Genomic DNA, 12,860 nt, shown 5'->3' with positions numbered 1-12,860 from the left:
AAATCATACTAAAATTTTATTCGAGTTGTTTAAAATAACCAAAATTTGTCTTCTCTTTATTAAAAATGATGCTATTTTAATTGAAATCACTCATTTTTACCATCTTGAGACAAATCATCTGATCAGAATTGAGATATAATGAGAATTAAAATACTTAAACTTTTTGTTTTTGTTGAATAAGAATGCAGTTCTTGATTAATTTGATACAAATTATTAACCGTTATATGATTTCAGTACTTTTTGTACATCAGAATTGACTGTTTTTCATAAAATATGCCTACAATAAGGAAAAAAATATTAAATTTTTGTACGCGTTGCCTAAAATGCAAATATTTCTTCATTTTACTAAAAATTATTGACCGCCAATGGATTTTTGTACTTTTTATAGATAAGAATAGGTTTTATTTCATGAAATTAAAAGAGTGAAAGAGAAATCATACTAAAATTTTATTTGCATTGTTTAAAATAACCAAAATTAGTCTTCTTTTTATAAAACAATGATGCTATTTTATTTGAAATCAGTCTTTTTTACCATCTTGAGACAAGTCATCTAATCAGAATTGGGATATAATGAGAATTAAAATACTTAAACTTTTTGTTTTTGTTGAATAAGAATGCAGTTCTTGATTAATTTTGATACAAATTATTAACCTTCATATGATTTCAGTACCTTTTGTAAATCAGAATTTACTGTTTTTCATAAAATATGCCTACGTTTAGGAAAAAAATATTTAATTTTGGTACGTGTTGCCTAAAATGCAAATATTTCTTCATTTTACTAAAAATTATTGACCGCCAATGGATTTTTGTACTTTTCATAGATTAGAATAGGTTTTTGTTTCATGAAATTAAAAGAGTGTCAGAGAAATCATACTAATATTTTATTCCCATTGTTAAAAATAACCAAAATTAGTCTTCTTTTTATTAGAAATGATGCTATTATATTTGAAATCAGTTATTTCTACCATCTTGAGACAAGTTTTCTAATCAGAATTTAGATATAATGAGAATTAAAATACTTAAACTTTTATTTTTGTGGAATAAGAATGCAGTTATTGATTTATTTTGATACACATTATTTACCGTCATATCATTTCAGTACTTTTTGTACATCAGAATTGACTGTTCTTCATAAAATATGCCTATGTTAAGGAAAAAAATTTTAATTTCTGTACGCGTTGCCTAAAATGCAAATATTTCTTCATTTTACTAAAAATTATTGACCACCATTGTATTTTTGTACTTTTTATAGATTAGAATAGGTTTTTTTTCATGAAATTAAAAGAGTGTCAGAGAAATCATACTAAAATTTTATTCGAGTTGTTTAAAATAACCAAAAAATTTGTCTTCTATTTATTAAAAATGATGCTATTTTAATTGAAATCACTCATTTTTACCATCTTGAGACAAGTCATCTTATCAGAATTGAGATATACTGAGAATTTAAATACTTTAACTTTTATTTTTGTTGAATAAGAATACAGTTATTGATTGATTTTGATACAAATTATTAACCGTCATATCATTTGAGTACTTTTTGTCCATCAGAATTGACTGTTCTTCATAAAAAATGACTACGATAAGGAAAAAAATATTTAATTATGGTACTCATTGCCTAAAATGCAAATATTTCTTCATTTTACTAAAAATTATTGACCGCCATTGTATTTTTTGTACTTTTTGTAGATTAAAATAGTTTTTTTTATGAAATTAAAAGAGTGTCAGAGAAATCATACTAATATTTTATTCGCATTGTTAAAAATAACCACAATAAGTCTTCTTTTTATTAGAAATGATGCTATTATATTTGAAATCAGTTATTTCTACCATCTTGAGACAAGTTTTCAAATCCGAATTCAGATATAATGAGAATTAAAATACTTAAAACTTTTATTTTTGTGGAATAAGAATGCAGTTATTGATTTATTTTGATACACATTATTTACCGTCATATCATTTCAGTACTTTTTGTACATCAGAATTGGCTGTTCTTCATAAAATATGCCTATGTTAAGGAAAAAAATATTTAATTTTTGTACGCGTTGCCTAAAATGCAAATATTTCTTCATTTTACTAAAAATTATTGACCGCCATTGGATTTTTGTACTTTTCATAGATTAGAATAGGTTTTTGTTTCATGAAATTAAAAGAGTGTCAGAGAAATCATACTAAAATTTTATTTGGTTGTTTAAAATAACCAAAATAAGTCTATTTTTTTATTAAAAATGATGCTGTTTTATTTGAAATCAGTCATTTTTACCATCTTGAGACAAGTCATCTAATCAGAATTGAGATATACTGAGAATTTAAATACTTAAACTTTTATTTTTGTGGAATAAGAATACAGTTATTGATTGATTTTGATACAAATTATTAACCTTCATATGATTTCAGTACCTTTTGTAAATCAGAATTTACTGTTTTTCATAAAATATGTATGTTTAGGAAAAAAATATTTAATTTTGGTACGTGTTGCCTAAAATGCAAATATTTCTTCATTTTACTAAAAATTATTGACCGCCAATGGATTTTTGTACTTTTCATAGATTAGAATAGGTTTTTGTTTCATGAAATTAAAAGAGTGTCAGAGAAATCATACTAATATTTTATTCCCATTGTTAAAAATAACCAAAATTAGTCTTCTTTTTATTAGAAATGATGCTATTATATTTGAAATCAGTTATTTCTACCATCTTGAGACAAGTTTTCAAATCAGAATTTAGATATAATGAGAATTAAAATACTTAAACTTTTATTTTTGTGGAATAAGAATGCAGTTATTGATTTATTTTGATACACATTATTTACCGTCATATCATTTCAGTACTTTTTGTACATCAGAATTGACTGTTCTTCATAAAATATGCCTATGTTAAGGAAAAAAATTTTAATTTCTGTACGCGTTGCCTAAAATGCAAATATTTCTTCAATTTACTAAAAATTATTGACCGCCATTGTATTTTTGTACTTTTTATAGATTAGAATAGGTTTTTTTTCATGAAATTAAAAGAGTGTCAGAGAAATCATACTAAAATTTTATTCGAGTTGTTTAAAATAACCAAAAAATTTGTCTTCTATTTATTAAAAATGATGCTATTTTAATTGAAATCACTCATTTTTACCATCTTGAGACAAGTCATCTTATCAGAATTGAGATATACTGAGAATTTAAATACTTTAACTTTTATTTTTGTTGAATAAGAATACAGTTATTGATTGATTTTGATACAAATTATTAACTGTCATATCATTTGAGTACTTTTTGTCCATCAGAATTGACTGTTCTTCATAAAAAATGACTACGATAAGGAAAAAAATATTTAATTATGGTACTCATTGCCTAAAATGCAAATATTTCTTCATTTTACTAAAAATTATTGACCGCCATTGTATTTTTTGTACTTTTTGTAGATTAAAATAGTTTTTTTTATGAAATTAAAAGAGTGTCAGAGAAATCATACTAATATTTTATTCGCATTGTTAAAAATAACCAAAATAAGTCTTCTTTTTATTAGAAATGATGCTATTATATTTGAAATCAGTTATTTCTACCATCTTGAGACAAGTTTTCAAATCCGAATTTAGATATAATGAGAATTAAAATACTTAAAACTTTTAATTTTGTGGAATAAGAATGCAGTTATTGATTTATTTTGATACACATTATTTACCGTCATATCATTTCAGTACTTTTTTTACATCAGAATTGGCTGTTCTTCATAAAATATGCCTATGTTAAGGAAAAAAATATTTAATTTTTGTACGCGTTGCCTAAAATGCAAATATTTCTTCATTTTACTAAAAATTATTGACCGCCATTGGATTTTTGTACTTTTCATAGATTAGAATAGGTTTTTGTTTCATGAAATTAAAAGAGTGTCAGAGAAATCATACTAAAATTTTATTCGCGTTGTTTAAAATAACCAAAATAAGTCTATTTTTTATTAAAAATGATGCTGTTTTATTTGAAATCAGTCATTTTTACCATCTTGAGACAAGTCATCTAATCAGAATTGAGATATACTGAGAATTTAAATACTTAAACTTTTATTTTTGTGGAATAAGAATACAGTTATTGATTGATTTTGATACAAATTGTTAACCGTCATATCATTTGAGTACATTTTGTCCATCAGAATTGACTGTTCTTCATAAAAAATGACTACGATAAGGAAAAAAATATTTAATTTTTGTACGCATTGCCTAAAATGCAAATATTTCTTCATTTTACTAAAAATTATTGACCACCGCCATTGGATTTTTTGTACTTTTTATAGATTAAAATAGTTTTTTTTATGAAATTAAAAGAGTGTCAGAGAAATCATACTTATATTTTATTCGCATTGTTAAAAATAACCAAAATTAGTCTTCTTTTTATTAGAAATGATGCTATTATATTTGAAATCAGTTATTTCTACCATCTTGAGACAAGTCTTCAAATCAGAATTTAGATATAATGAGAATTAAAATACTTAAACTTTTATTTTTGTGGAATAAGAATGCAGTTATTGATTTATTTTGATACACATTATTTACCGTAATATCATTTCAGTACTTTTTGTACATCAGAATTGGCTGTTCTTCATAAAATATGCCTATGTTAAGGAAAAAAATATTTAATTTTTGTACGCGTTGCCTAAAATGCAAATATTTCTTCATTTTACTAAAAATTATTGACCGCCGTTGGATTTTTGTACTTTTCATAGATTAGAATAGGTTTTTGTTTCATGAAATTAAAAGAGTGTCAGAGAAATCATACTAAAATTTTATTCGCATTGTTTAAAATAACCAAAATAAGTCTATTTTTTATTAAAAATGATGCTATTTTATTTGAAATCATTCTTTTTTACCATCTTGAGACAAATCATCTGATCAGAATTGAGATATAATGAGAATTAAAATACTTAAACTTTTTGTTTTTGTTGAATAAGAATGCAGTTCTTGATTAATTTGATACAAATTATTAACCGTTATATGATTTCAGTACTTTTTGTACATCAGAATTGACTGTTTTTCATAAAATATGCCTACAATAAGGAAAAAAATATTAAATTTTTGTACGCGTTGCCTAAAATGCAAATATTTCTTCATTTTACTAAAAATTATTGACCGCCAATGGATTTTTGTACTTTTTATAGATAAGAATAGGTTTTATTTCATGAAATTAAAAGAGTGAAAGAGAAATCATACTAAAATTTTATTTGCATTGTTTAAAATAACCAAAATTAGTCTTCTTTTTATAAAACAATGATGCTATTTTATTTGAAATCAGTCTTTTTTACCATCTTGAGACAAGTCATCTAATCAGAATTGGGATATAATGAGAATTAAAATACTTAAACTTTTTGTTTTTGTTGAATAAGAATGCAGTTCTTGATTTATTTTGATACAAATTATTAACCTTCATATGATTTCAGTACCTTTTGTTAATCAGAATTGACTGTTTTTCATAAAATATGCCTACGTTTAGGAAAAAAATATTTAATTTTTGTACGTGTTGCCTAAAATGCAAATATTTCTTCATTTTACCAGAGACATATATACACAGAGATTGGCAACTCCGTGAAATCCCGTTAAAGATCGCGGCCCAGAATGAGATTCTCGTCGATAAAATTTAGAACATGCAATCAAGTCGGGGATGAATAACCTCGATAGATAATCAAGAGAAGCAATGGGAAAATTATATCAGATCATATTATAATTTCTTTTCTAATAAAAAAAACTTGAATGTTATATTTATCTTTAAGCATTTATTGAGAAAAATATTGTTATATGATATGCATTTCATAATTAAAATTTCAAATCTGGTAATGCTCAATTGTTATAACAATAAAATTTTCGGTACGGCATATATCTTTGCAATAGTTTGTTTAATTACACAGTGAAATTGTGTGTGTCCGATTTTCCGGTAATTAGGTCCTAAATAGAGTTGTGACTGTTGATTCACAGGTGTGCGATTACGCAATTTATTGCCCTCCGATCACCTGAATATTACCGGAGGTGAATTCTAAATGGATTATTACTTGGCAATTGTTTTTTTAAAAATTTTGCAAATTCTGACAAATTATTTTAACCATGACCAGAACTTTATTTTAACAGAAGCACTCGGCAATACTATAGTGTATATTCAATCAGGAAAACAAAAAGAGTCTTTTAACATGTAAAAAAAAAGAAATGAGGCAACTTTGTCATATCAGAGACATTATATGTCTCTGGTCATATATATAAAAATATGTAGCCAGTAGAATTTTGTGGCCGAATTTTGTCTCGTGAGAAACTGAATTTATATCTGTTTTAATTTAATTATAATGTTAAATTGTCAACAATATGTTTCATAAGTACAGTAAAATGCTCTGCTCAACTCTGGGAACATTATATCTAACGTTAATATGTTCCTGCTCAACTGTAGAATTTTAATGTTTTGTTTCATAAACCACTGGAGTATTTCAACATTCTTATCTTTACTCTTTCCAGAGACATATATACACAGTGAAACTTGAGTTTGAAATTAGAAAGATTTAAAATTGTGCACAAGTTTTATCTGATCTTTTGTGGGTTTATGTTTTCAAGGTAATTTTCTGTGCAGTTATTTTCATTTCATTTGTTATTTTTTTTCCTCTGTGTTACACGACCTTGTACTTTTTGATTTGCCCCTTGACATCTCCTGCTTCTGTTTAAACCTTTACCACAAATATCTCATCTGTTTTAAATAAAATAGTCTCATTCCCGGAATTTGTTATACAGGAATTCATATTAATATCAGATTTTTATAAGCATATCAACTGCTTGGTCTCTTCCCACAACTTGTGTCAGTTAGGACGGAATGCATCAATAGGTACATACATGTACCAGGTCATGGATATAATATAAGTACACGTTATGTGCTTTTGACCTTCACAAGAATTCTTAAACATTCATAAATGTGCAAAGAATATTGTTGTCGTTGGGTTGTTGTCTCATTGACATATATACCTCACATTTCTGTTTAGTCATAGCATCTGTGCCTTTTCAACTTATTGCAGAAAATATTACCATAAACATTTTTTCAAAACAGGAGAGATGAAATAGTGATCACAGAATGAGGACATGTAAACTTGAACAACACAACAGATAAATATAAATAAGCACCATTGACAATTTTTTAAAGGACTTAAACAAACATAGATGGTGACCAATGTAAGCGACTAGTGTACAGTAGCAGAGTGAACATTTCTTGCTTCTTTTTCTACACATTTTGTCATTTTATGTAAACAATTACATATGTTACTTTCCATGGAGAGGAAGGAATTTGTGAATAGAGTGGCCTTCTAATGATAGTCATACATGTAAATCCTTGTCTCATTAGCAATCATACTACATCATCATATTGTTATACATCTACATGTATGGTTTCTTGTAAAAACTATGTAAACTTTGTAAACATAAATAAGACTAATGAAGTTGAACACAAGATATTTATTTGCTTTTTTATCCATTTTACAGTCAGGATAAGCACATGTACTTTTCTCTCTTACATAACCATTGTTAGTTTTAAGTATCACATTGATAGTAGTAATCAGTCCACTACATGACTGTGCCGTCACTTTTGGAAAAAGTCATCACTAGTTGTTTCTGTTTGCCAGGGAGTCTTATTTTCAATCAGAAAGACTTGGGAGTCCTACATTCAGCCCATGTATGATATTATATCTCTTGTGTGCTGCACTGATGCAGGTAAATTTGATCAACATCTTTGTTCTTTTATAGCATGCAGGACCCTGTTAAAAAAAAGAAAGCTGTCAGATACTGAATGTAAATCTATATAAATTGTAAATGTCATCAAAGTGGTGGAAATAATGAAAAAAAAAACCAACTTCTATGCACAAATCAAGTATGTCATAGGAAAGTAATGCATGTGCTGGGTACAATAATTCTCTGAAGATGAAAAAGGTTATAAACTGTAAACGAACAGGGGTCTGTCTTGATATTGAAGCAAAACACCATGGGCGACTGCTATAATACTGATTTTAAATTGTAAATTGCATCAAAGTGGGTGAAAATATGATAAAAACAACCTCTCTATGCAAATTCAGTATGTCATAGGAAAAAAAATAATGTTCTGGGAACAATTATTCTCTGAAGATGGAAAAGTTTTAAACAGTAGTCATGGACAGGGGTCTGTCTTGATATTAAAGAAAATAAACATGGCCGTCAGCTATAATACTGATTTTTAATTGTAAATTACATCAAAGTGGGTGAAAATATGATAAAAACAACCTGCATATGCAAATTCAGTATGTCATAGGAAAAAAAATAATGTGCTGGGAACAATTATTCTCTGAAGATGGAAAAGTTTTAAGCAGTAGTCATGGACAGGGGTCTGTCTTGATATTAAAGAAAATAAACATGGCCGTCAGCTATAATACTGATTTTTAATTGTAAATTACATCAAAGTGGGTGAAAATATAATAAAAAAAACCTGCATATGCAAATTCAGTATGTCATAGGAAAAAAAATAATGTGCTGGGAACAATTATTCTCTGAAGATGGAAAAGTTTTAAACAGTAGTCATGGACAGGGGTCTGTCTTGATATTAAAGAAAATAAACATGGCCGTCAGCTATAATACTGATTTTTAATTGTAAATTGCATCAAAGTGGGTAAAAATATGATAAAAACAACCTCTACATGCAAATTCAATATGTCTGGGGAAAGTAATTCATCACGCAATTTGTTTTATTCCTTTTCAAATGAAAATGTTTTGATAAAAATTACGACAGTGCTAAAAATTTCCATAACGTGCATCTCGGCCCAGTTTCTACCATTATTAAATACTGCAATAACACGTTAATCGTTCGTCTCAATATTTTAAATAATAACTACTGCAAACTGAATAAAACAGGGTAATTCATAGTAGAAATTGAAATATATACTTACATTATGCTGTTTTGAAATGCTTGATGTGAAATAAAAATCGAAGCGTGGTGGTGTACTTGTCGTGATAAAATCAATATGGCGATCTCGTTAAAGTCTCGTGAGATGCGTTACGTGGATTAGATTTCGTTGACCACTGTTACAGTTGCCAATCTCTGTGTATATATGTCTCTGATTTTACTAAAAATTATTGACCGCCATTGGATTTTTGTACTTTCTATAGATTAGAATAGTTTTTATTTCATGAAATTAAAAGAGTGTCAGAGAAATCATACTAAAATTTTATTCGCATTGTTAAAAATAACCAAAATTAGTCTTCTTTTTATTAAAAATGATGCTATTTTATTTGAAATCAGTCATTTTTACCATCTTGAGACAAGTCATCTAATCAGAATTGAGATATACTGAGAATTTATATACTTAAACTTTTATTTTTGTTGAATAAGAATGCAGTTGTTGATTTATTTTGATACACATTATTTACCGTCATATGATTTCAGTACTTTTTGTACATCAGAATTGGCTGTTCTTCATAAAATATGCCTACAGTAAGGAAAAAAATATTTAATTTTTGTACGCGTTGCCTTAAATTCAAATATTTCTTCATTTTGCTAAAAATTATTGACCACCCTTGGATTTTTGTACTCTTTATAGATTAGAATAGTTTTTTTATGAAATTGAGAGTGTCAGATAAATCTTACTTACATTTTATTTCGTGTTGTTTAAAATATTCAAAATTAGTTTTCTTTTTATTAAAATTTTATATGCTTCGATTGTGACAGGAATATATATAGAAAGTCCTTGATTATGATTAGTTTTTTTAATGAATTTTATGATGATAACAAGGATTTGTATAGCTATGCAAATCCTTGTTCTAACTATACAAATCGTTGCTTTTCCGAGTATGTTTGGAAAATAAAAAAATAAAAATCGCGATGTAGATACCGTTTTAAAACCCGCCGTGTTTGAAAATATATAACCTAAATAAAACAAAAATACCATTCTTTAATAATAATATTTATGTTAGGTTTTATCTGTACATTTCTTTTCAATAAAACTTTGCTAAATTATTATTATTTAAGCAAAATGTATCATCATGATCATTGAACGTTCGATTTTCACTAGTCGCCATTTTAATTAATCTAAGCGAAACTTAGATTCCGTAATTTGCATTATTTTATCATGTGACGTATTACAGGTCAATCCGTCATCAAGGTCGATCGGTTCTATCAGTCCGATCAGTCCGATCAGTCCGATCAGTCAATTACTTTTACTAGAAGTCTGACGGATTGCTGACGTGAGTTTGACGCGAACTGGGCTGATCGGTGACTGATCGATGACCGCTGATTGATCGCTGAAATAGTAACGCCTAAGGTTGCAAGTACTGTATCCTGACTGTTGTAATTGAAACGGGTTAAACTATCGATCGATGACCGACTTAAAAACCCGAAAGCTGCTTTAACAAAAATTGGTACCGTTAATTTTATTGTGAACATGAACAATATTGAAAATTTGAGTTATGTAATCTATCGCACTTTAGCCTTACCACGAACGCAATTCGATCTAGCTATCAACAAGATAGCATGCATTACAACGCCACTATTCCCCGCAATCCATTAAAAACGGATTATAGCGTCAAACCATCACACTGCAATTAGGAGTATTATGGCGGTTACACATATATTATCATAGTTATTCTAGAGTAGGATATAGGGTTGTCAATGCTGAATTTAATCAAGATTTTCGGATAGTTTAAACATTAATTTAAACATTAATTTATCATACAAAATACAAACTGTCAATGCGAAATGAAAATTGATTCACTCCATACTTATAGTATACATTAAAAAGACAATGCTATACATGTAATACCATGTCAAAGAATATTCACAGTTGACTATTGAAAGCTCTAAACACTTTTTAATGTTTGATCAACAAAAGTAAATTCGAACAGGATTTCTTGTAAAATTGAGATTGACTTTAATTTTTCATTTGTTTTTTCAGTGGCCCTGTTTGCGTGGGCTTCAGATAAGAGGAAAATCGTTATTCGGTTCAATAACGTACCTTCTGTATCATGCAGGAAAACACAAGTATATCATGTACAGAAGTTGGACAACATTCTGGAAGTGCCTGGCATAGTGGAACATCAGTGGCAACTGTGCATTTACATGTGAATGATAATGTTTCCATTGAAACAACTCAAACCATAGAGGCCGGCCATTGGACTCAATTTACTCTAATAAAAATAAAATAGTGCATAACAATATAACGCTTCAATCACAGTGTGTTTATTGAACACTAACTTTTTCCAAGGATTAAAGAAATGGCAATTTAAAATATGTTCTACTGTTTCTCATCTAATAATTTAGTATCATGTTATTTTACTTCCATATCTTTTCATATATCAGGAATACCAACTGCAGAAAAAAGAGTGTTACCAGTATATATGGTGACACATAGAAAATAAGATTGAAATACAGCAGGATTCTGAAAAAAAAGATTCCAACATTTATTATGAAAAGAATGTACAATTTTCCATTGGGAATCTTAGTTATTCTATTAATACTGCTTCGGCATGCTAAATCATTAGCATAATGTACTTTGTTAGGTTTTACATACGACTATTTTATAAAACGTTAGTTGAATTACACGTACAAAATAAAAAACATGCATAACCTGAAATGGAATTCAGAATCAAGTTCTATTAAAATATTGCACGACTCCCCCAACAAATTCCTACTTTTATGTGTACTGGCACATCATCAATCCCTTTTAAACTAAAACTTCACTTTGTTAGATCAAATTTGTGTTAACGGTGTTATATTTTAGTTGGTCGTTGAAAAAATCCAACGACGATTTGTTTTTTGGTCGAAGCAACAGTCCCGTACTTTATATCTGACTTAATGCAGGAACTTCTTAGGAAGAAAGATAAGAAGTTAGCAATATCCTTTAACTCTACTTTCCGCTATATAGATGACGTTCTTTCACTAAACAATTCAAAATTTGGTGACTATGTGGATCACATCTATCCCATCGAATTGGAGATAAAGGATACTACAGATACAGCTAAGTCGGCTTCATATCTTGACTTACATCTAGAAATTGACAATGAGGGTCGGTTGAAGACAAAACTTTACGACAAAAGAGATGATTTCAGCTTTCCAATTGTGAACTTTCCATTTCTAAGTAGCAACATTCCAGCAGCATCTGCATACGGGGTATATATTTCCCAATTGATACGATATTCCCGTGCTTGCATTTCCTATCATGATTTTCTTGATAGAGGGTTACTGCTCACAAGGAAGCTATTAAACCAAGAGTTCCAAATGGTGAAGTTGAAATTATCCCTTCAAAAATTTTACGGACGCCATCAAGAGTTGGTTGACCGTTATGAAATAACCGTTTCACAAATGATATCGGATATGTTCCTTACGTCGTAACTAGAATCCCCTTCCCTTTCATGAATTTGACCTACCGAATTAGACTATTTACCGGATTTGTAATCACATAAGCAACACGACGGGTGCCGCATGTGGAGCAGGATCTGCTTACCCTTCCGGAGCACCTGAGATAACCCCTAGTTTTTGGTGGGGTTCGTGTTGTTTATTCTTTAATTTTCTATGTTGTGTCATGTGTACTATTGTTTTTCTGTTTGTCTTTTTTTCATTTTTAGCCATGGCGTTGTCAGTTTGTTTCAGATTTACTAGTTTGACTGTCCCTTTGGTATCTTTCGTCCCTCTTTTATATGTGAATTATCAATGTTTACTTCATGAACAACACGACGGTTCCTACCTGTTTGGCAAGATCGGTTAACCTTTTTATACTCATCCCACTATTACTACTATAAGAAACACAAAAGAATAGCGATCTCAGTATTTCTGTGAACATAGCATTTGTAGACAGTTTTACAAATAAACTCGACATCATAGATACAAGGATTGAAATGTTATA

General features: G+C 28.5%; 1 long non-coding RNA gene across 1 annotated transcript; it reads right to left on the bottom strand.

The window, feature by feature from the left end:
• Nucleotides 1-7,435: 7,435 nt before the first annotated feature.
• LOC134681451 (uncharacterized) lies at nucleotides 7,436-9,089 on the bottom strand. Its single transcript, XR_010100639.1, has 2 exons — nucleotides 8,913-9,089; nucleotides 7,436-7,754 (listed from the first exon to the last, which is right to left on the bottom strand). It is a non-coding gene; the product is annotated as an uncharacterized LOC134681451 (long non-coding RNA).
• Nucleotides 9,090-12,860: the final 3,771 nt, after the last annotated feature.

This window comes from Mytilus trossulus, chromosome 8 (assembly GCF_036588685.1).
Source record: "Mytilus trossulus isolate FHL-02 chromosome 8, PNRI_Mtr1.1.1.hap1, whole genome shotgun sequence".
Taxonomy (NCBI): Eukaryota; Metazoa; Mollusca; class Bivalvia; order Mytilida; family Mytilidae; genus Mytilus; species Mytilus trossulus.
The sequence above is the reverse complement of the archived record's forward strand: the minus strand, read 5'-3'. Positions and strand labels throughout refer to the sequence as shown.